The sequence below is a fragment of the Chrysemys picta genome, chromosome 7, assembly GCF_011386835.1.
Source record: "Chrysemys picta bellii isolate R12L10 chromosome 7, ASM1138683v2, whole genome shotgun sequence".
Classification (NCBI taxonomy): domain Eukaryota; kingdom Metazoa; phylum Chordata; order Testudines; family Emydidae; genus Chrysemys; species Chrysemys picta.
The window spans coordinates 69,054,109-69,077,361 of record NC_088797.1 but is presented as its reverse complement, the minus strand read 5'-3'; the positions used below and the strand labels follow the sequence as shown (position 1 = coordinate 69,077,361).

At 43.2% G+C, this 23,253-nt stretch overlaps 1 long non-coding RNA gene across 2 annotated transcripts in view; it reads right to left on the bottom strand.

Moving 5' to 3' along the window:
- Positions 1-2,426: 2,426 nt before the first annotated feature.
- The window catches only part of LOC135972887 (uncharacterized), a 39,794-nt gene continuing 18,967 nt past the window's right edge, over positions 2,427-23,253 (bottom strand). For both annotated transcript variants that reach the window (XR_010589477.1, XR_010589478.1), the window contains 2 exons: positions 15,634-15,740; positions 2,427-5,851 (listed from right to left, as the gene is read on the bottom strand). This is a non-coding gene — a long non-coding RNA (uncharacterized LOC135972887). The remainder of the gene's footprint in view (positions 5,852-15,633; positions 15,741-23,253) is intronic.

Below are 23,253 nucleotides of genomic sequence, written 5' to 3'. Positions count from 1 at the left end.
TCCTGGCAGAGATGCTGTAATTTAGAGCTGCTCCTCGCAAAGCTGCCTGCTTTATAGCAGGGCTTGGTCTATACTATCAACTTGTGTTGGTACAGTGATGTTGCTCAGTGGAAACTCCACACCCCTAAGTGATGTAGTTATGGTATAGCTACCTAACCCTGGGTGTAGATGAACTTCTTCTGTCAACATAGCTACTGCCTCTCGGGGAGGTACCTATGTTGATGGGAGAAGCCCTACTGTTGGTGTAGGTAGTGTCTTCACTAACTGCCACACCACTAAGTGTCGACAAGCTTCAGAACAGTTTCAGCACCGGGAGCAACCCAGAATCAGGAGAGCAAAGGTGACAAAGCCCCCTCTTTCCTTCTCCTCCTATGGGCTGGGCTGTGCCTGTTGTACAGGTCTTAGGGCTTCAGCCTATGGCTATAACTACCCTAGCATGCTAAGCAACACAGAATCCGTCTGATAGCAGTTTGATGTGAAGTGACAGTGTCATCTTGGCTTGAGGATGAACAGAGATTTTTAAAGCTGGATAAAACCTTGTTATGGGTTGAGTTAAAACCCTTTTAAACTGATGTGTCAATGAGTCTGTGATGGGTTGGACCCCCACATCCGGGATGCCACCTGATGTACTGGGGTTTCACTGAGCCTCTCCTGCTCCACCAGCCTGGATTCCGTCCCCGTTCTACTGAATTAGGCTCTCTGGCCTCTTGCAGCACACACACATAGGTAGGGCCACACCCAGCTGCAGATACAGACTGAAGTCAGCTCTGTGAGAGAGGACTCCCCCAGCACTCATGTGCACACCCCTTTTCAGAGACAAACCCAAAATAATACTGTCTTGAACTATAGAGAAAAATCTGCACAGTGTAAGTTCATAAAAATTCACCGTCTTCCTCAATGTGAAGAGAGATATCCACAGCTCCTTGCCCTCCCACCCCAGTTAGAAATTGCATAAACTGGGTTTAATGATAAATAAATCTTATTAACTCAAAAAGGCAGGTTTTAAGCAGTTAAAGAGATAGCAAACAGAACAAAGCAGATCACTAAGTAAATAAACAAAACATGCAAACTAATCTTGATTCACTAAAGAAATTGTCTACAAATAGTAAATTTCTCATCCTAAATATTGTCACAGGCACATTACAGAGAGTCTTGAAAGCCAACAGGACTGGCCTACAGCTTGAAACTTCAGGTAGTTCCACTCCCTTCCAGCCTGGGCTCAACCCTTCTCCACCAGTTCAGTTCTTGCTTCCAGGTGTTTTTCAGTATCTCTTTGGGTGGGGAGGCAGAGGAGAACCACGATGATGTCACTCCCCTGCCTTATATACCGCTTCTGTACGGTGGGAACCCTTTGTCTCCCAGTGTAAGAACACTGGCATTCCAAGGGGGGAGAGGAGGATCCAGTACCAGGTGACTCAGACCCATGTCTCTGCAGGGTTGTAGCTTACGAGTAATGGCTGCTATCTGCAGCGTCCACAGGAAGACTAAGCTCTTTCATAGTCCATTGTCTTTGCTAATGGGACATGTTGCATAAAGTATATCTCAGTTATGTCATATACATATCATAAGCATATTTCCATAAAGAATAAAGAGTGTAACGTGACAGAGTCCGCCACTTAAGTCAGCTGTAAGAAGCTACACCTAAAACATAACCTATTAGCCTCTGCCCAGCACCATGTGACAGAGGATTTGACAGGGTATTGCGACTGGGGGTGGGTGCATAGGGGAGAGATTCAGAACACATCAAAACTCAGAACAGACTGGGTGAGAGAAGCTGAAGGAGCAGTTGAAATCTTGTGGCTGACTTTTTAAGGAGTTAGGACTTTTATCATTTTAAACAGCACCTAGGTACCTATCTGCATCTTCAGGCACCTAAATATCTTTCAAAATCTGAACCTGAGCATCTTTTGCAGCAGGATTAAAACTAATATTGCTAATATCCCTAGACCTGCCTGCATGAAACCTCTGAGGAAACCACCTAAAAATCTACTAGTAAGCAAAGGGTAAACTTGACTGTAGGAAGTAATTCATGACCTCTTTTTGATCCTATAAGACAACAGTGGTAGTGGAATTCCTCCCTGATTGCAGACTCAGCTTCCTGCTGGAGAATGGAGCAGTTTTCTTAGAGCTAAACATTTTCTAGATTTAAATAAAACAGATTAACCCCCCCCTCCCTCCAATTCAAAATGGTCTCCACATACTGTCAGACTCCTCCCGTCACTCCATATCTCATGGTGAATCTAGGAGTGTTTGCATCATCCTATTGACATACAATACACTGGATTGCTAATTGCTTTTTTCTACTATGTGTGGGGGCAGCCATTTTTAATTGTTTCCATAATGACAAACAAGCATGAGGGCCTATCATTAGATTAGCAAGATGAATGTATCAACATTCAACTTTTATTCCAAAGACCCCAGTAAAAAAAGCCCTTTTCATTTTTGTATTGCATACTTTACACTGCAATTTGCTTGTATCAATCTTTAATAAAAAGAATATAAAAGTGTTTTCCACATGATGCACATTAATAGTTATGATATCCCAGAAAACAAGAAACTGCATTCCTGTAATTAACATTCCCTAGCAGAGACTCCAGGAGAGCTTGCTGCAGAAGTAGGGCTCAAAATGCATTCTGACAGCTGTAACACCACCAGCATATAACTGCCATGGCAATCCTTCTCTAGTGCATGCCTGTTCCTCTAACCAGTATTGCCTCATGGTTTCCTTGTACTCCCCATCTGCCTCCCTATTATCTGTTGTCCTAGACTTAGACTGGAAGCTCTTTGGGTCAGGAACCAACTCCTTGTGCTGTGTTTGTTCGGCACCCAGCCCACTGGGGTCCTAGGCCACCCCGGGGCTCTTAGGTAGTATGGGGTAGTTATTATAACAGCAGCTTAGGATAGGATCTTTGAAACACAGAGAGAGGGAAAGACAGAAATCATGGCATATGACTGCAATTTGTCTGAGTCTGGAAATTGAAAAGGGCCACTATTTCTTATTTGTGCTACAAATAGATCTGGAGACCCTAACCAAAATAGCTGTACATACACACGATTAAGGGAATCATTACTCCCAAAAGCTTACAGGCAAAATAGAAAGACACACAGAGGAAGCATTTTCCCCATCTTAGAGAGGGAGGACTAAGGCAGAGATAGTTGAAGCAATTTGCCAAAGGGAACATAGAAAATCTGTGGCAAAGGTAGGAATTGAACCCAGAGATTTCCAGTCTCTCAAAGTCATTTTCCTCTAAGGAAACCCTCTAAGAAGTGGGCCTACATACTTATTTTTTTAAACTTACCCTTCAGTATTTTAAGTTTCAGGACATCATAATTACACCTGGTGATCAGTTCATTTTAAACAGTGAATTTAAAAAAGTGGCTTTGATTATAATTACACATTTATTTATTTATTTTTGGCAAGTTACTGAGTTTTCTTCCTTTGTGCCAAATTCAGGAAGTTGAAACAAAAACCACCACCACCACCATTTTACCAGAAAGAGTGGGGTTGGGCTTTGACAGCACATATACTAAAAGTTGGTGATTCTGATGCAAACTGAATCAACTGTCTTATCTACGGTATGCCTTTTTGTACACAAACTGAAACCCTGAATGTGGAAAGTGCATGGATCCAAAGCATACTGTAGGAGGATGGAATGACTCAGGAGAAGGGAAGAAACACCCCAACACAGCTACAACCAGCAAAAACATTTTTTCTAGAGATAATAGCTAAACAAGAAAGCCAAATAAGTTATCATAAACAGAATAGCCACTCCCTACCTTAAGGCTAAACCTAGCTTGACAACTGCATACAAACTGGCCAGCCTTCCACAAAATATACTCAACCCCAGTGCTTTTAAAGCAACCAATTTACAGTCCTAGTCCTAAGCACCTGTGCAGGTAAGGGAGCAGCTGAACTGAGCTTAACCCCTTGTTTGCTGGTAATGCCCCTGCATCCGTTACACAGACATAAATCAGAGCAGCAGATTGTGTCAGAACTGTACTCCTCTTTCTTCTCAGCGCAACTAATAAAAGGCGAGCAAGACAATATCTGTTCATGTTTTGGTCAGAGATAGGTGTAACATGGTCACACAACCTGGGCTATATCTATGCTATGAGCAAGGGGTGTGATTCCCCTGCTTGTGCGCACATACTTGTACTAGCTTGATGCGAGCTATCACAAGCTTACATAGTAGTGTTGCTGCGGTAGCACGGGTAACAGTAGCTTAGCCATAACGAGTACACACACGCCTGAACCCTATGGGTACATACTTGGTTTAGCTAAGCTGTGCCTCCACTGCTGTGAGCCATGCTATTGTGGCTACCCTGCCATTTATGCTCATGCTAGCTCAATGACTGCTAGCGTATGTGTACATGAGCAGGGGAAATCACACCCCTAGCTCATAACCTAGATGTAGCCACAGAACTGTCCCTGTCCTGATTTCTCTCTCTGCCTCCCGGTTATCTTTCATTCTTGTGCAGCTCTTGACTTGCAGGATCTGGCAGTGGACATGCCAAAATAGAATGAAAAAAAGGTTATTTATGGGTTGAATGCATTCACAAAGTACCGGGAATCTTGAAAGAGCTCCTGTAAGCTTGAGATTTCTGGATCAATTCTGGAGAGCCAAATTCAGCCTTGTGTATGCAGGTTACTTCCTTGGAGTCATGGCTGAATATGATTCAAAATTTTGCTTAGTTCAGATAACCAGCCCAGCTTCTGGATGCTAAACCTTCTGGGATCGACAGTATTTTTCCTTTGCCCAATAGCCAAAGTGCTAATTCACATGTGAATTCCAGCTTTGGTCTAACTCAGGACAACCACAATTTGACAAGTAGTTCAGATATTCTTTGTTTGGATTTATTAGAGATGATCCCAAACTAAATTCCCAGATCCAAAGACCTTTGAACGTTGGGGCAAGGTCAGCATCAGAGATGGAGCTGAACTTCATGTTTCAAACCCATCTTTACATTCACAAGATGAGTTATAATCAAAATATTTGTTCAATGCTGGGACCCCAACCACCCTTTTAAAAATACCCTGCTAATAGGCTAGCGAGATCTAGATTTCAGACATATGAAACAGATCCTTCACTGGTGTAAATCAAAGGGCTGTGCCACTTTCCACTGGCTGCAAATCTGGCACTACGAGCTACGAACTACTAAATTAGTTTACAGTTCTTACCAGAAGGGTGTAAATATATTTGTTTCTATGTTTATATATTTATATCAGGATTAAAGGTCTGAGTCCAAGAAGTTCTGAGCAACTGCAACTCATATTTGCAGTCAATGAAAACTGCGAGTGTTCTGCACAAGTCCGTGGCAGTTACATTTCACAAACTCTGACAAAAAATGTCACTGATTCACTCATTTGCGGGATTCCTGGATTACTAAACCACAGGATAATGTAACGCGTGTGTGTGTGTGAGAGAGAGAGAGAGAGAGAGAGAGAGAGAGAGATGGGGGAGAAAGGGAGAGGGCATCAGCTGCTTCTAAATATACCTGACATGCTATTGTGCGATTGCAATTTGCTTTGAGGTTTAAGGAACCATATCCCAATGGGCCAGTGTTGGATACAGCTATGTGGTTTGGTAGATTAAGACATGCTGGATATCAGTCATGCAGACAGAGGGTTGTCATCCCGGTGGGGGTCTGGAGCAGGAGGAATGTTCTCCGAGGGAGGAGATAAGAGCAGTAAAGCTGTTTTGCTCTTATTGTTCTGTGAGTCAATGGTCAGGAGCTATTTCCACTACTGAAATGTTCAGGTCAGACAAAAGCCTCTGGCAGTATTAGCCCGTGACTTCATGACGGATTCTGCCAAAGTCCTTCACTTCAGATAGGTTTGAATTGAAACAATCTGGCAAAGGAAAAACATCAAGTCAGAATTCAATAAAAGTACCAATCAGAACGCTCCCCCTGCCCTGCCGGTTTTTAATGAATGAATAGTTATAAGGTGACTAGGCTAGCTCACTTTTCTGGTGTCATTAACTGAGAGGAGAGCTAAAAAAGTGTCCCCACAGAAATCTTATTCATATGTTTTATTATATGCTCTAGCACAGGCACCACTTTAGTTTAATGGTGTGTTGGATGATGGTACAAATTTATAGCCAAAGGTTTACATCACAGACAGCTGGAATGAATAACAATAAATTAATTTAAAGTGCTACAAAAGTGCTCCCCATAGTATATGGTGCTTATGTGCTCAAGGCTAATAATTTATAAATGCACGTCTTTTATAATCCTGATCTAAAGTCTTGAAAGCAGCTAGTTAAAAAGCAGTCACATGACATAAATTATTTTTATTCATATTTCAAATGCATGATTAGGGTGGGCACCATGGTCATTACCATTAGATGGCTTTCATTTATGACCCAAGTGCAATGAAACCAATAACCACGCACAGACACACTAGTGAAAGCAATGACACAACAACTTTTATGGAACTGGGGATGAAATATACCTATATTTTCCCACGTTCTATATGTTAGCAATCCCCTTGGCTGTTACAACCTATTATTTCCTTGTCTCATGGTCCCTTTCCTTTTCCTGATGTATCATGTTCACCCCATCAAATACTCACATGGCTCCCAAAATAAAAATACATGCTACCTCAGTTAGCCAGAAACAGTAATGATCTGCTGTGTAATATTAATTCTGTCAACAAAGGCTGAACATCAACATTGCATAATGGAGTTGGGTGACCAGTCGATGCACTAATGGTAGCTATGTTAACTTAATCACTGATCTAAAAATAACACATATACACAAGGTAAGCAAACCCTGTTTGGCTGAGAAAAAACTACTTTAAGGTGTTTTGACATGCTTTGAGAGGCCAACACTATTTCTGGAACAACGGCAGAAGATTAGAAAAAAGTCTTGCCGACAGGCAAACAAATATTTGCAGGAAAAAAACTGAGGGACTAAAGCCAAGTCAGAAGTTTGCACCTTTTTTTTTTGGTGGAGGTGTTGGTATTTTTCTAAAGTAACCAAATACTAATTGCAGTCTTTCTGTGACTTCTCTAGTGAAAGAGTATGTTGGCTAATGCATGCTATTGTAAAAGAGCAGCTAACTGAGGTCTAGATTCTGCTCCCTTTACTGACATGGAATAGCATCTTATTACACAACATACTTCTCAAGTGTACTGCACTTGAGGGAAGTCACCCATGTTAATCCCAAAATTACCTTCATTCCACACATATTTGCCATTCCCTCACTCCTGCCGGGGAAAATCCTTTATATGTGAAATGTAACGTCATGAAACTGAGGTTAGAGACATTGACACTAAAAGAAGGGATCTGCATGAATTATTTTTGCGTTCTTCGTTTTGGGCCTTTGCCACATATATTAGCATACCCATTTGGGCCCTGACAGGTTGAGATGTACACTTCCAAAAGCAGTCCTGTTCACTTCAGCGGTGCTTCCGGTGGAGTAAACTGCTACACAGTGTGTGTAGGCAGGTATCCTAAGCTGACCTCTCCACTTTTCCTTGGCAGAAAGATAGCTTTCTGCTTTCTTTACCAAATTATGAACTTTTGAACTTGGATCCTCTATTTATTTTACAAAGCTTTGCAAAATCTTCTTGTCCCTTTCACAAAAGTGACACCTGCTTTCTTTGACAATACATTGTAACACCAGACATTTCCCCCCTCCCATATGTGCACCTTGGTATAGTCTGAATTCTTACCTCCAGCAAGCCACTCAAATGCAGAGGACAGTATAAATTAATCAGACCCATATAATTATCTCCTAACTACTTTAAGAGCGTGAATGGTCAGATAAAAGCATCAATTAATGGAGAAAAAAAGTGAGAGAGAAATATATGAAACTTTAAAAAAGGATATGATTATACTACCTAGAGAGGTTCGAATTGGTAAACTAAAGAATTCTGCATGGAATAAACAGCTAATGTGTTTATGTGCAGCACTGAGGTGATAAGGGGATTCAGGGGACTGTTGAGCTGAACTCACTGTACTCCTGGAGCTTCCGTTTCCCTGGGACATATCACTTGTAAATCACTATCCTTAGATGACAAATAAGCACTTCTGAGGGTGTCTTATACAATCAGTGATCAGAACAAACCATATCCAAAATTATGCAGTGTCTAGAACAATGGGACAGTAACAATGCTGTTCTGAATTGAGTTTACTGGCATTTCAGTCCATGCTCAATCAGAATTTTGGGTGGCCTTTCCTTTATAGTAATAGTGACATGTTTACTCTCAACAATTCCTGCTCCTATGGGGTGGGAAAAAGATAAAAAGAGCAGAGCGCACTCAGACATGTCATGGATTTTTTTTTTTTTTTTAAAGCTAGAAAACATTTGCCGTACAGAAGCACCAGGAAGCATTAGCACTTCATCATTAACTACAACACTGGAAGAAAAACTCCTGATAAGCAGATGTTTTGCAAACAGCTCAGCTGGGCAATATGGTGTGTGTATGTGTGTGTAGAAAGGGTATGTGAGAGAAAGAGAATCACGTGTGAAAGCAAAAGTGAACTCCACTATTTGTGTGTGTGTGTGTGTGTGTGTGTGTGTGTGTGCCTAAGTAAGAGAAGGCAAGAGGAGGAGCTAGAGAGAGAGAGCACGCGGGTGAAAAGAGGAGGTAGGAATGACCAGCTAATAGAATGACTGGAATGGCAGCAGTGCAACATAAGAAAACTAGACAGCAGGGAAATCAGTTAAAGCCATATTGATTTGCTTTAGAGGTGAGAAAAAGCAGATGCACTCAGCTGCCATGGAATGGCTTTTACAGGAGCTGCAGCCTCTTGATGTTTTCTTTTTTTAAATGACTTTCATTTCACTAAAAGACCACAACGTAAAAACAAATCCGCTCACACCCCTTGCTGCGTTTCCCCCCACCCCTTAGTAATAGGAGATGCAATCAAAGCATCCCCAGAAAAAGGAAGTGCATTCAGAAAGCCAACTGTGCCCTCAGGCAACAGAGGAAAGAAAGACAGGTAAAGAGAGCAAGCGAAGGGGAGAGATGGTAATCAATGGCTCAAAAGCAGATTTCCGTTAGCACTGTTGTCGTAATAAGCTGCAGAGCATTCAGCGCTGGGTACTAGAAAAGCAGTACACATCAAATCCAAATCTTTTGCTAAAAGATGTCTTTTAATGAGAAATACTCTCAAAGCTTCATTTCTTCATCAGTACATGTGGCAGGCTACGAAGGAGGGTTCCTAAATCATGCAGTTACTGTTTAATTCTTGCATCCAGTAGAAGCCCAGGCAGAAATATGAATTAGTTGAACACACTGGAGCACGTTCTGCTTTCAGCTACATGGCTGTCACGCCAGATTTATGCTGGTGCAGCTGAGTGCCAAATTAGCTCCACGTTGTTTATTTTCAGCATGTATTTTTAACAAATATTTATTTTGATGAAGAAAAGTACCATTTGCATACATGGGGGTGAAAGCAGACTCTTTCTTTACTACAACAATTGGGGGCCAGTCCAGCAAAGCACTTAAGCAAGTGCACAACTTTAAGCATCTGAGCTAGCACACACAAGTCACTGAATCCCTTCAAAACTTGGCTGAACTGGGGCCTTGGTATCGTTACATTTATGTGTCTGAAAACCTCCTAATCTTTAATATATTTGTCCTCACCATTCCCTGTGAGGGTGGGCAGTGCTATTATCCTCATTTCACAGAGGGGGAACTGAGACACAGAGAAACTAAATGACTTGTCCAAGATGAGTCTGTGGTTCGCCAGAGAATTGAATCCAACTCTCCCATGTCCCAAGCTAGCAATCTAACCACTGGAACATCCTTCCTCTTCAAATTACAGCTGTCCTTGAATGTAATCTCATGGGAAAGGGAACACATGTGTGAACTGGGGTTCTCACTAGCTCCCTCATTCCTGAATTTCAGCTTAGCACTGTTTTATTTGTGTGAATTATGAGTCAGATTTAGAGCTGGTCAAAAATTTGCCACCAACACCTGTTTTTCTACAGAAAAATGGCCTTTCAATTAAATGGAAAATATGAGCAAAAAAGCTTCCATTTTCATCATTTTTTTTTTAGGTTTTTGTTGAAAACCCCAAAAGATTTCCTCCCCAGCCAGGTTTTTAGGTTTTTGATGAAAAGGCCCCTCCTCTCCTCTCCCCCACTCCAAAAAATTAGAAGAAAATGAAAAAAAAATGTTTCCATCTTTTTTTACAGAAAACAAAAACAAAAACAAAAAAAGATTTCCAACCAACACTAATCAGATTCTCCTCTTGGTTACACTGGGAGGTGTAAATCCAGAGTAACTCCATAGGCCTCAGTGATGTTACTCTGGATTTATACTGATGTAAATGAGATTAGAATCCAGTGCCACATGCTTGGATCTTGCGACATGTATCTTTCCCTTCTGGATACATCTCAGGGAATCACTAGACTAGATGTTTTCAGGGTCAAGGCCATCATGAGGTGGTTTATTTTAGCTACAGCTGGAAAGGAAACTTTAAAATGTGAATTTTTGATGAAAATGAAAAAAATTGTCTGAATGTTTTTGTGGAAATTCATTCCCCCACTTTTTTTTTACAATTTTTTGACCAACTGTAATTTGAACAGCCTGTGACCTGGATACCACTATCCCAGTTTTCATAAGGCTGGTCCATGTCGTCCTGAAGTACATTGAAAGCATACTGAAATATCTTTTGGGCTTATGATGGATGGTACTGTTTGCCTTACAATGTCAACTGACCTCCACAGGTCATTAGTTCATTTATGGGCCAACACCATCTCTCTTTCAGCCTCTTATCCCTTTCTTGTGATTTAAAAAAACCCCTTATATTTCAGATTTTGAAATGAGAATTCTCACAGTGTAGGGATAAATTCCCCACCTTCAGACAGCCATGAGCAACTTGCAGTGAAGTCAAACATAATGTATACATATGTACAGGAGGACAGACTAGCTCTAAGCCAAGTCTATATATTAAAAATACCACTTCTCTGTCTGACCAGGGCTGGCTCTAGGTTTTTTGCCGCCCCAAGCAAAAAAATTTTTGGCTGCCCCCCCCACCCCAGCCCTGGGCTCCCCCCCGCACCCCCCTGCCACCCCAGCCCTGGGCTCTCCCCCCCCCTCCCAGTGTCCTCCCCCACCTGCACCCCAGCACTGGGCTCTCTCTCTCTCCCCGCCAGTGCTGACTCTGGCTGCTCCCCCCTCGCCTCCAGCCAGCAGGATCAGGCTCCCTGGTCGCGCCTCAGCCCAGGCGGCCACCCTGCAGCACCTGCAAGCGGCTCCATGTGCCCCGTGGGGTGGCCCCCAGCCCGAGTGTCCTGCGGGAGCGCAGAGCCGGGGGGACCACCCCAGCAGGGGGCTGAAGAGGCAGGGCAGCCCCAGAGGGAGCGGAGCCCCAGAGAGTGGGATGCGGGCCCCTCAAGGCAGCGCCCTGGGCACCGGTCCCCTCTATGCCCCCGCTGCTGCTGCTGCCCTGCCGCAGCCCCTGGGCGGCTCGGGCCGCTTCGCCCAGCCCTGGCTGTGGCGCTGGGGGGCGGCCACCCTGTAGCACCTGCAAGCGGCTCCATGTGCCCCGTGGGGTGGCCCCCAGCCCGAGTGTCCTGCGCTCGGAGCCGGCCCGGCCACAAGGTGCGGGCGCTGCTCCCTGATACAAACCGCAGTGGCCCCAGGGCGCCCCCTGCGCAGGACACGCTGCTGCTGCCAGGGCTGGCTCTAGGCAAAAAAGCAAAAAAAAAAAAAAAGGATGGCCGGAATGCCGCCCCTGAGAATGTGCCGCCCCAAGCACGTGCTTGGTTTGCTGGTGCCTAGAACCGGCCCCATGTCTGACATACAAATGCCTGGGAGTTCCCACACATCTCTGAGTGGAGAATTTAGGTTGTTAGTGTGCATGTGCTGCGTCTTAATTTTCATTCACTCAGTTCAGAGGCCAGCTCATTTCTGCTAGAATTATCAGTTGAAACCACTATCATAGTTGCACTACTTTTGGCTGACAGGTACAAACACAAGCTGGAATTCTTCAGCTTAGCTTTTAGTTGCTTTTTTCAAGCTGGATGCCAATATTTTTAGAATTGATCGAGAGCTAATTGTAGGCAATTCTGGTTTCCAAGGCAAATAAATAATCTATGAAAAACACCACGAGGCCGAATTCATCCTTGATGTAATTCCACTGAAGTCAGTGAAGTCAAACCAGAGATGGTTTCGGACCAGGACCTATTACACAGAGAATAACACAAATTGTATTAAATAAAAAAGTAACTTAAATCATGCCACAGGCACAATAGTTTAGTTAAACAATCCCAAAGTGTTTGTTGTGAGAAAATTCCTTCTGCCTTCCCCCAGTGTTCCAGCGAACCTAGCAAGCAGTTTATTTAAACTTTCTCAAAGAGTTTAAATAAATTCTCCCCCTTAGATCAAAATTCAGATTTTCTTGTGAAGCTTTTTATCACAATAAATTTCCATAAAATACATGCTCATGGGATTTTGGGGTTGCTTAGTGCAAAACTCCATGCTGGATTTCTTTGAATCCTGAACCCTTGGCTATACGAGCATTCTGCCTCCATGCCTACAAACATGCATGTATGTTTCCCATCTGAGGCAGAATTTGGTCCTTAATTTAATGATTTTGCTTTCATTGAAGTCAATGGGAGCTTTCCTCCACACTACAATAAAACAGGATTAAACACATTATTTAAATCCTAATTCATAAAAGCTGTGCAGGAACTGGAATTTCCATTTTGTGGGAAATTCTGCAATTTTGAAATTTGTTTTTGTTCCAATTCAGAACATTTGACCAGCTCTGCTTATTAACTTTGATATGACAATCAAGGTTTTTCATTCACGAATTTTCATGAAGAGCCAGGTTGTGAATTCCATCCTCATACTGATAATACTTTACAGCATGAGCATTTCCACTGAAATCAACACAGATATTTTTGGAATATGGTGTTACTTAGGGTTTCACAATCTGTGTCTGACAAAGTATTTATGATACATGTAGCTAAGAAAAATAAAAGTGCAATTACATATTAACAAAATAAATACAGATGGGTTACATCAAGTATTTCCAAATAATGGGATGGAATGCCATGCATTTGTTTTACAATATGGACACCAATTTTATCATTACAGGTCCAATCCTGAATTTGTACTGGGAGCAATGCTTACTACTTTTAGGGCTTCTCTTCACTGGCAATTTACAGTTCTGCAACTTTCTCGCTCAGGGGTGTGAAAAAACACCCCCCTGATGGCAGCAAGTTTCAGCGCTGTAAAGCACCAGAGTAGACAGTGCACCAGCGCTAGGAGATAGTGCACCAGTAGCTACGCCCCTCGTGGAAGTGGTTATTTTAGAGCACTGGGAGAGCTCTCTCCCAGTGCTGTGCCGCGACCACAAGGAACGTTAAAGCGCTGCCACAGCAGCGCTTTAGTGTTGCCAGTGTAGACTAGCCCTTAATAACCTCTGTCTGCTGCCCCCGATATCAATGTGATTACTCTTACTAAAGCACTACTCTGGGTAATATGTTTTGGCAGTATTGGAATGTTATGCTTCAGTCCTGCATACACGCACACACTTTATCCACGTGAGTAATTCCATTGAAGCTAGTATGCCTGTAAGCTCTGTGGGCAAGGCCTGTGTCTGTCCCTGTTTTATACAACACAAAGTACACTGATGGCTATCAACAAAAGATAAAAATAGAAGTTTTTAAACAGTCTCTAAGCAATTTGTGACATAAATCAATCACTTCTTCATTGCACATTTTAAAACAAATAACATGTTTTGGAGTAATAATTAAGTTAGCCAAATGTGCGCATTAGAACTGGTCAAAAGTTTTGAAATTATGAAATGTTTGATTAACAATTTTACAAACAGATCAGGGCATTTTTGACTTTTTCACAAAATGTTCCCTCCATTTTTAACCAATTACTGAGCTAGTGAAATTTTTTTCAATTTTAAAATTTCTGATTTAAGGGGAAAAATTAATTCTGTTTGGCAATATTTTTCATGATCCCAACCACACCCTATTTTTTTTGACCAGCTCAAATGATCATGTTTGCTGAGATTAGTCTAGCAATACATCTAATATTGCCAGCCCTAAACTTTGATGAGTCAAGTCTCTCAACAATAAGAGATTGGCTTCTAAGTGATGAGATATTTTTTTAAAAAATAAATATTTTGGATTCTTTTAATTTGCCATCTAGTTTCTGAGTCTTTTGCGGGTGCATTGAGATCATGTTCTCACGATTTCCTCCACAACTCTGAGGACCAGAAATGTACAAGTGAGATTCTCACATATTCACATGACTCTAGAAGCTGGGACTTTAAGAAAAATGCCAAATACCATAAGACTAATGATAAAATTGTCAGAGTTGGCAACACTGGAAAACACTACTTCATTCATGAAAGTCTAACACAGAATTGCAAATAGATACTGCCTGTTTTTCGGCTGTTGCTCCTTCATCCCTCTTAAGAAGACTGTCAAATAACTGCTAACCTAAATATCAGACAAATTTTCAGCTGCTAGGATACGTGTATTAGGTGCCTTGATACCATGATGAGGTATGTGGCGTAAGTATATGAAGGGAAGACAACAGAATATTCTTTCCAAGGTAGCTCTGTGCCTACAGTTGATTTACAGGCTGGCATTGCTGAAGTCATGCCATTGTGAGCATACTCAAGGAACAGCGTGGTCCACTTTGTGGCTAGCAGTGGACTCCTACAGTCCAAGCTTTGCCCCTCTATTCTACAGGTCTCTTGACAAACAGGCCTCTTTTCAGAGTCTGTCAGCCTTCGTATCAGCATGAGGGAGGAAGTCTGTTCATCATTCCACTCACCACTTCTCCTGGTCCCCCCCACCCCCTCACTTGTGTGCACAAAACTGCAATCACAAATGTAAAATCTATTTCACAGATGGTCCCTAATGCATAGAACTTGGCAGGACCAGATGCAGCAGCCTGCAACCAGTCAAAACTGTTGATCCCAGTGCAAATTGAATATAGCTGAATAAGAACAGTAGGATTTGGATCATAGTGAGTTGTACATATATTTATATATAACAACTGGTGGGTGGGAGGGGCATATATTTAATTAATTAAATAAGTATTCCAGTTCACCCTTTAGTTCCAGGGGATCCCATTAGTCTCATTAAAACCAGAGGGATGTGACAGCATTAGGAGCCTCGCTTACAGAAATGCTTTTGTCGATTCCATTCAAGACGCCTAGGTACATTGTGTATTAGTTCAGCAATACTTCCTTCCTTCTTTTCTTCATTGTCCTGATCCTACCGACCTACTCATGCCTCGTTTTCCTTCTACCCTTTAATTTATTCTCCTGGTTCAGCCTTCAAGGTTTATAGATTCCGTTTTGATTGACAGTTGTGTATGTAAAGTTGATTTATTTTGTTGGCATAGCTCTGAGCCAAAGTACAGGCCCTCTGAATGGCCAAGCTGTTAAGAAACTCATTGTATGATGAACTGCAGTTAGAGTGGTGCCTTTGCTGTTTGCTTCATCTAATCACATTTACTACCAAGAATTTCTCTTCTTTGCGCCCCTCCCCCCACTTTCCATTGTTTGAATTGGAAACATACTGGAGTTACACCAGGGATGAACTTGGCCTGTTGGTTTCAAGTCCTTTATCATCAGTTTGTAGGTGCCTTCAGTTACCATGAATGTTTCCTTATTTTTGCCTGGAAAGTTTTTTACCTGCCAGGCTCTAAGCTTGGGGAGCTGTGTTTGTTCTGCCGGTGTTGATGAAGTCACTAATTCCACAATCAAGGGCAAGCAGCTTTAAGGGGTAATGATTCCATCACCTGTAACAGAGAAAACACAATCTCTAAGAAAATCATTTTCAGTTGTTTTGGGTTCAGATGTATCTAAACATGGATCTAAACTAAAACCTTAGGTCCAAAGACCTTAGACTTTGGGAAAACCTAGACCAGGGTTTAAACTTTGTGCCTCAAACTCATCTCTAGTCAGGCCTTGATTCAGCCTAGGTCATACAGAGAGCATTTTCCTGTCCCCGCAGGAACCACTACCCCTTGGTGGGGATTTACTCAACAGAAATGCAGGGGCAGTTTACACTGCTGCCTTTCCTTAGGGGTTCAACTGCAGGAAGATGACTGCAAGGGGATGGAGCTCCAGCTACAGAGATGGGCCAAATCAGCACATTCCTCAGCCTCCCCTTGGCCCCTGCCACCCAGTTGTGCCCAACCACAACAATAACCCTCTCCATGGGTGTGATGCTATGTACCTCGAGGGAACAGCCTACACCCCCATGTTCATCTTTATAAAATGATTGTGTGGTATCCAATGCAAAGTTTGTCATGTTGGGTATCTTCGGAAGGCTCATGATGCACTGAGCATGGTTGTTATAGTGAGGTTATCGTAATTGTTACAGTGATGTTATAGGTTATAATTTCATGTATATAGTTATGAGGCTGAAAATGTATCCTTATGGCTTAAAGCAAGACCAGACAAAAGCTCTCCAGCAGCAGAGGGGCAATTCACACCTCATCAGGGCGTGGATGGGACAAACCCAGTCCAGTCTCACAGGAACAAAGGGTGCTGGCCTAGGCAGCAACAAAAGAATCTATTAAGACTCTCAGGGAGTCACCCCCCTTCCTTTGGTCAGTTTGGAACTGCGATGAGGTAATGCTCACCTGACTCTGAAGCCGGGCAGGAGCCAAGAGGGAAGACAGGACAAGATAAAAAGGGAGAGACATTTGCCATGCTCTCTCTCTCTCCCACCTACATCTACAGACACCACCACCACCACCACCAAGCGACTGAAGCACTGATCAAAGGGGAGAGCCTGGCTGAAGAACAACCAGCCAGCCTATGGTGAGAAGCATCTAAGTTTGTAAGGGCACTGAAAGTGTTAAGCTCAGTTTAGAATGAGTTTTGCTTTTATTTCATTTGACCAAATCTGATTTGTTATGTTTTGACTTATAATCACTTAAAATCTATCCTTATGGATAATAAATCTGTTTGTTTATTCTACCTGAAGCAATGTGTTTGGTTTGAAGCGTGTCAGAGGCTCTCCTTGGGATAACAAGCCTGGTACATATCAATTTCTTTGTTAAATTGATGAACTCGTATAAGCTTGCAGTGTCCAGTGGGCATAACTAGACACAGCAAGACAGAGGTTCCTAGGGTTGTGTCTGGGACCAGAGATATTGGGTAGTGTCATTCAGTTGCATGTAGCTGGGAGCAGCTTACATGCCAGAGGTTGTGTGTGAACAGCCCAGGAGTGGGGGTTCCCACAGCAGAACAGGGTAAGGCTGGCTCCCAGAGTCAAGGATTGGAGTGACCTAACAGATCACTGGTCCAGATAACACCAGAGGGGAACGTCACAATGGGGAATCTATACCACTGGGGCTCTGTGCCCAGGGTTGCTATTCTCTTATCACAGAGGTGGACAAACTATGGCCCAGGAGCCACATCCAGCCCTTCAGATGTTTTAATCCAGCCCTCGAGCTCCTGCCAGGAAGTGGGATCTGGGCTTGCCCTGCTCCAGCACTCCAGCTGGGGAGTGGGGTCAGGGGCTTACCCCTCTCCACATGTGTCATGGCTCCCGGCAGCAGCATCATGTCTCCATTCCGGCTCCTACGCCTGGGGCAGCCAAGGGGTTCTGCGCGCTGCTCCTGCCCCAAGCACTGCCCCCACAGCTCCCATTGGCCAGGAACTGTGGCCAGTGGGAGCTGCAGGGGCAGCACCTGCAGACTGGGCAGCACGCAGAGCCACCGGGCCACGCCTCCACGTAGGAGCCAGAGAGGGGACATGCTGCTGCTTCCAGGAGCTGCTTGAGGTAAGCACCACCCAGAGCCTGCACCCCTGACCTCCTCCCATGCCCCAACCCTCTGCCCTAGCCCTGATCCCCCTCCTGCCTTCCGAAGCCCTCTGTCTCAGCCCGAAGCACCCTCCTGCACCCTCAACCCCTTATCCCCAGCCCCACCCCAGAGCTCACATCCCTACCCTGAGCCCTCCCCTCCTGCACCCCAATCCTCTGCCCCAGCCCAGAGCTCCCTCCCACAACCTGAACTCCCCATTTCTAGACCCATCCCAGAGCCCACACTCCCAGCTGGAGCCCTCCGCACCCCAACCCCCCAATTTCATGAGTATTCATGGCCTGTCATACAATTTCCATATCCAGATGTGGCCCTTGGGCCAAAAAGTTTGCCCACCCCCATTATCATTTGTGATTAACAGTTATGTGAAATTTCCTTTACCTGCAATTGATGAGCACATTTCCAGTCTTAGATAGGGTTTGCACCAAATTTCACTCTGAGATTCAGTTTCATATGACTCAATCAAAACTAGTGAACTTCCTATCAAATCTGAATTTCACATAATTCCAGTGCAAAATGCAGAATGGTCCTAGAGTCACTCAAAAGCTTTTATGGGAAATGCGCACTGAGTTCTAAGTCTCCCCCCACCTCCCAAAATAGGTGAATTTTGCATGATGGCTAATTTAACTATGACCATTTGGCACAGCTTGTATTAGAGATGGTTTTAAAAATCAGTCTAGTTGTTAAGTCATTTCTGTTCCCTTTAACTTGCATAAAACCTTTTCAAATTTAACATGTAATTTAAAACCAAATTCTCAGCTGGGGTAAATTAGCTCTCTCTCCTGCAGGCAATGGACCTACTCTGATTTACATTGGTCCTTAGGTCCGGATCCAAAGCCTATTGAAGTCCATGAAATACTCCCATTGACTTCACTGGGCTTTGATTCAGACCTGAAATGTCTGAGAGGTTTTTTCCCCCCTCTGTTGTCCTAGTCCATAACGATGCATTGAAAGTGCTGCACTTAAGCAGCATCACTGAGGATTGAGAGATACAAACTGTCAAAAGCCACAAGCTTCAAAGCAGACTCTGGCCTTCAGGTGCCTATGAGAAAAAACAACCACCAGAGGGATGACAGCTTGAGTTAAATGCAGAACGTCAGCCTTAAATTTGTGTCACATTCTTAGAAGGAAACTCAGTCCAAAACTTTTGCCAGTTAAGACCTTATTTCTGCTCTCTGTTTCTTCTGCAATGGTAGAACAACATCCAAAACAGCATTTGCCACTGTGTTAGGTGGTTACCACTGGGAGTTGTGCAAAATATTCACATCAAACCCACCTCAAACTGAACTTTGGGCTTACAGTTCTCTAGATTCAAGAATTTCAGCCCATGCTTGAGAAAGTTCAGCAAACGGGTTGATTTTCCCCTACACGTTCCTCTCTTCCACCACACATTGAGATGGAAAACTAGCAAACCTTCCTCTTCCCAGCCAATTTACCTCTCTTCTGAAGAGCTGCCCTCTTTCCCAGCAATAGGTCACAGAGTGACTTGGACAACGGAAGTACTTGTGAAACAAAGTCCTTCTCCATGTGAGTAGAGTATCAGAATCCAGCCTGTTGAAAGCATCCGTGTAAGAAATGTGTCTGCAGTAGAGATTGCTGGGGAGGGTGGAAGAGAGGGCATGAGTAAAGGTTTCCTCTGAATTAAGCAAATTCTAAGCTTCAGGTGTTGGTTTCCTTTGAACCACTTCAAATTGAAGTGCAAGGACTGGTTTGTAATCCCCTTCATGAACTGAACCCTACAGGGTTCTCACTGCCTTAGCTGTCAGATTAACAACACTTGGAGAGAGACAGATTGGATAAACAGGCCATTGCCAGATATGTACAGCAGAAAGCCAGGATGGAAAAAAAGATCCATACTTGCCTGACGAGGTCAAAACAGCAGATTCGGGTTTCCTGGTGACTGGGGCTTGTCAAGTCACTGTAGGCTACCCTGCAGGAATTTACCACCAGCCAAGCCACTTTACTGAAGCAGCTTTGAAGAAATCTGATCAATATATTTGATTTTTCCTTCAAAGTCGGCACCAAAAGTCCAGAATGTGTGGACATAGAGCAGCTCATTTTCCACCACTGATTGCAATGCACTCTCCTCCAGCCCCCAGCACAGGATGAACTGCACATACACTCCACCCCCCAAAACACTTATTTGTGGGGAGAAGTCTTGATACTGCTCTCCTGACCTCTTTCTGGGCTTCTGCAAAAGCAGATTGGCACAGCAACAACAGTTTCCCCCCCTCTTTGACATGAGGGGGACAAAAGCATCCCTGATACAGTTCTCCTGAGATCCAAGGAATTAGCAGGGCTGCTTTTGGCCTGAAAAGTGACCCATAAACCATTACTCCAATTCCAGTGTCACCTGCTCTGAAGAGCAACAGGAAGTGGTGCAAAGACTTTTGAGCTGCATCCAAAGATAAGTTGCGAGTAGCCAACTATGGAAGATTCAGGTGTGAAAAAGTTTGAGAAGCCCTGACCTAGAACCAGGCAAAATAAGAGTAGAAGTTTCCCCATTTTCCTTACCCCTCCTTACTACACACAAATACAACACACTGCATCATAGCCTTGACCAATAACATGTTCCATTCCTTGCAACTCCTGATAACAGATTGCCAAAGTGCGGGGTGATTTTTGTGATATGGAAATACAAATGTCCATTGGCAGGATACTGAGAATTCTAAACTCATCTCCACGTGTAAGAAGAGTGTGAACTATTGATTCCTTGGTTAGTTTGTTATTTTTTTTAAAGAAGGAAGTGATTTCTAGAGGAAAGAAAAACCTCAGCTGTCTAGACTTACATTGCCTCTCAGCAAAACCTGGTCATATGGAGAGATGAACCATCCTTCTTAGAGTTTGGAAAGCTAATTGAGAAGTAAAGCCCTGGAAGCTCATCAGAGTTACAGTGCTTGCACATCACACTCTGCCTTGTCTGTGGTTTTCTCTTTCTACCTTTGAAAACAAAATTCTCATTCAACAGGGCAGTTCTTTTTTTTTGTTATGAGGGGATGGGGTGGGGTGGGGGAAATCACCACAGAAGCCAACTCTTTAACTGTAGAGAAGTTGAGATCAAGGTGGCCAAATGTCCACCATTATTCAGTCGCTGCTCTATCTGTGGGAACAGTGTATTCCTTTAAACTAATGAGTGGTGCCAGATTCAGTGTAGACAGGCCTTCATCAAAGGAAAATCCAGGCACTTCTTTTTGAACTAAAGTGTTCTCTTTCCCATGGTAACAGCAATTTATTTTTGCACACAAGGAACCTCGTCTTCCACTGACACTAGCACAATAATAATCCTTCTCCTTTTCATTTTCTTTTTGACCATCAAAGAATCCTTTCCACTCCATGTCACATGACCCTGCTCTTCCCGTGACGTATGTACAATGACCTCTCTTCTCCTGGATCCCATGCAGCCTAATTCTTTTCCTCCAGTATCATTTACACAGTAATCCTTTTCCTTCTGTGACACAAGCACAAAACTCCCCTTCCACCACTGTCACTTGCAGAGTAATCCATTACTTCTAGTGTCACACAGAGAGTAACCATTTGTGTTCTATGTCGCCTACAAAACAATCTTCCTCTTGCACAATAATCTGTCTTTCCCTATTGCATGTGCCCAGGAACCTGTCCTTTAGGCTAATTCTGTTTGCTGCAGTGAACCCACACTACGGTCCTTCTTTTCCTCGGTCATTATTAGCCCTCATTCCATGAGCTAGGATCAGAAGGTGTGGGTAAGACAGCCCTTTGGAAAATGGGAAGTAGATCAGTAACACGTTTTCATTATTTTGAAAAATGTCAAGAAAAAAATCGAAAGTTTTCAGATTTTTGGATAGAAAAATAACTGAAAATTTGAGCATGTTTGTGTTTTCCCCATTTCTCTTCCTTTTCCCTCCTTATGCTTGCCTCCTTTTAACCTTTGTGTGGATATACTTGTACTCATGTAGAACCACCTTTACAAATTTACAGAGGCAAGCTAAAGCAACATAAGGCAGGTTTCAATAAGTTTACGTGTGTCAACACACACAGTGGCACCAGTTTAACTAAACTGATTTAACATTGCAACTTCAGTTAAACCAATGCAACGTTCTTGTGTAGACAAGTCACAGCTATGTCTACATTGCAATCATGGGTCACGGTTGCAGTTTGTGGGTGTATAAATACCCAAGGTAGTTTTAATTTAACTAGCTGAAATACTAGAACAAAGAAGAGGAGCAGCATGGACTTTACTGCAGGCTGTACAAGCCTTCCTGGGACTCTGGGTAATTACTCGGGTAGCTAGCCTGCACTGATGCCCGTCCTATTGCATCGTCACTGCTCCAGTATCCAAGTTAGCTAGATTAAAGCTAATTTGGGTATGTCTACATGAGCTGCTATCAGACCCTGTAATTGCAGTGTAAATATACACTTAGTCGGTTCATCTCCAAAATGCAGATAATACCTCTCTGGATCCTATGGGAACCTGTGTTCATAAAATGCATTAAGATTCCTGGATGAAAGATGCATTAGACGCTTACAGTGTAATTATGGTGATCACCTCACCTTAGTACTATTCTTGCCTGCATTACAAAAACATCACATGACTGTGTATGAATTAATTCCTGGCCTGGGACAACGGCGGTGTAGGTGCAAGGAGAGGTCAAGCTTGTGAGCTGGTGGGTAAATATATTTTATCTGGTATGTCTGTAACCCTGCATTACACATGCACCATAATTCTTTATCTCTGTTGTCCCTTGCATGGCAGTTTTTTTCCCCTTTCTCCACCCTTTATGTCATATGTGCATTAATTTTTTTTTGCACAGGCTACATAAACTCCCCCTCCCATGCTTCTCCCCCCTATTCCCTAGATATGCTGGCCTGGATTATGTAGTCAAAAAAAATTCTTTATCGCTAATAAAAAGCCCCCCTAATAATTGACGTTGCTGCTATTGTTGCCTCCATTTACTATCAAACATATGGCCCAGAACTGAATAATCAAACTGGTATTCTGTGTCAGCATTTCAATGCTGATTAAAACCCATTAACTCAATAGTGGGTCCTTCCGCTAACAGACGCAAGGACCTTGAATTTCAAACAGTGCTGAGAGTGAACTGCCGTGCACCAGGACTGAGTTATGGGCCAGCCCCTTTAAAGAAAATCTGGAACACTGTTTTGGCACTTAAGGTTTTGCACTGTGGTGAAAGCAGCTTCTGCTCTCCCTTCACTGTTTGCTCCCCTGTTACGCCCCCCCAACCCCCATGGAAAATGTTGAAAGACATTCTACCTCGATAAAGTTTCGATCATATTTCATACTATTTTTTTTGTACTTCTCTTCTCCTTTTCCTTCTGAACACTAAGGACATTTGCATGAAAGAGGATCTTTGTGGTTTATGGGCTTGTCTGCTCATGCTTTTCCACACTTGAAATCACCATAATACTCTCTCCAGCCCAACCATTCTACAAGTAAAACTATGTTAACTGTAACCAGCCTTGAACATGCTCATGAACATGG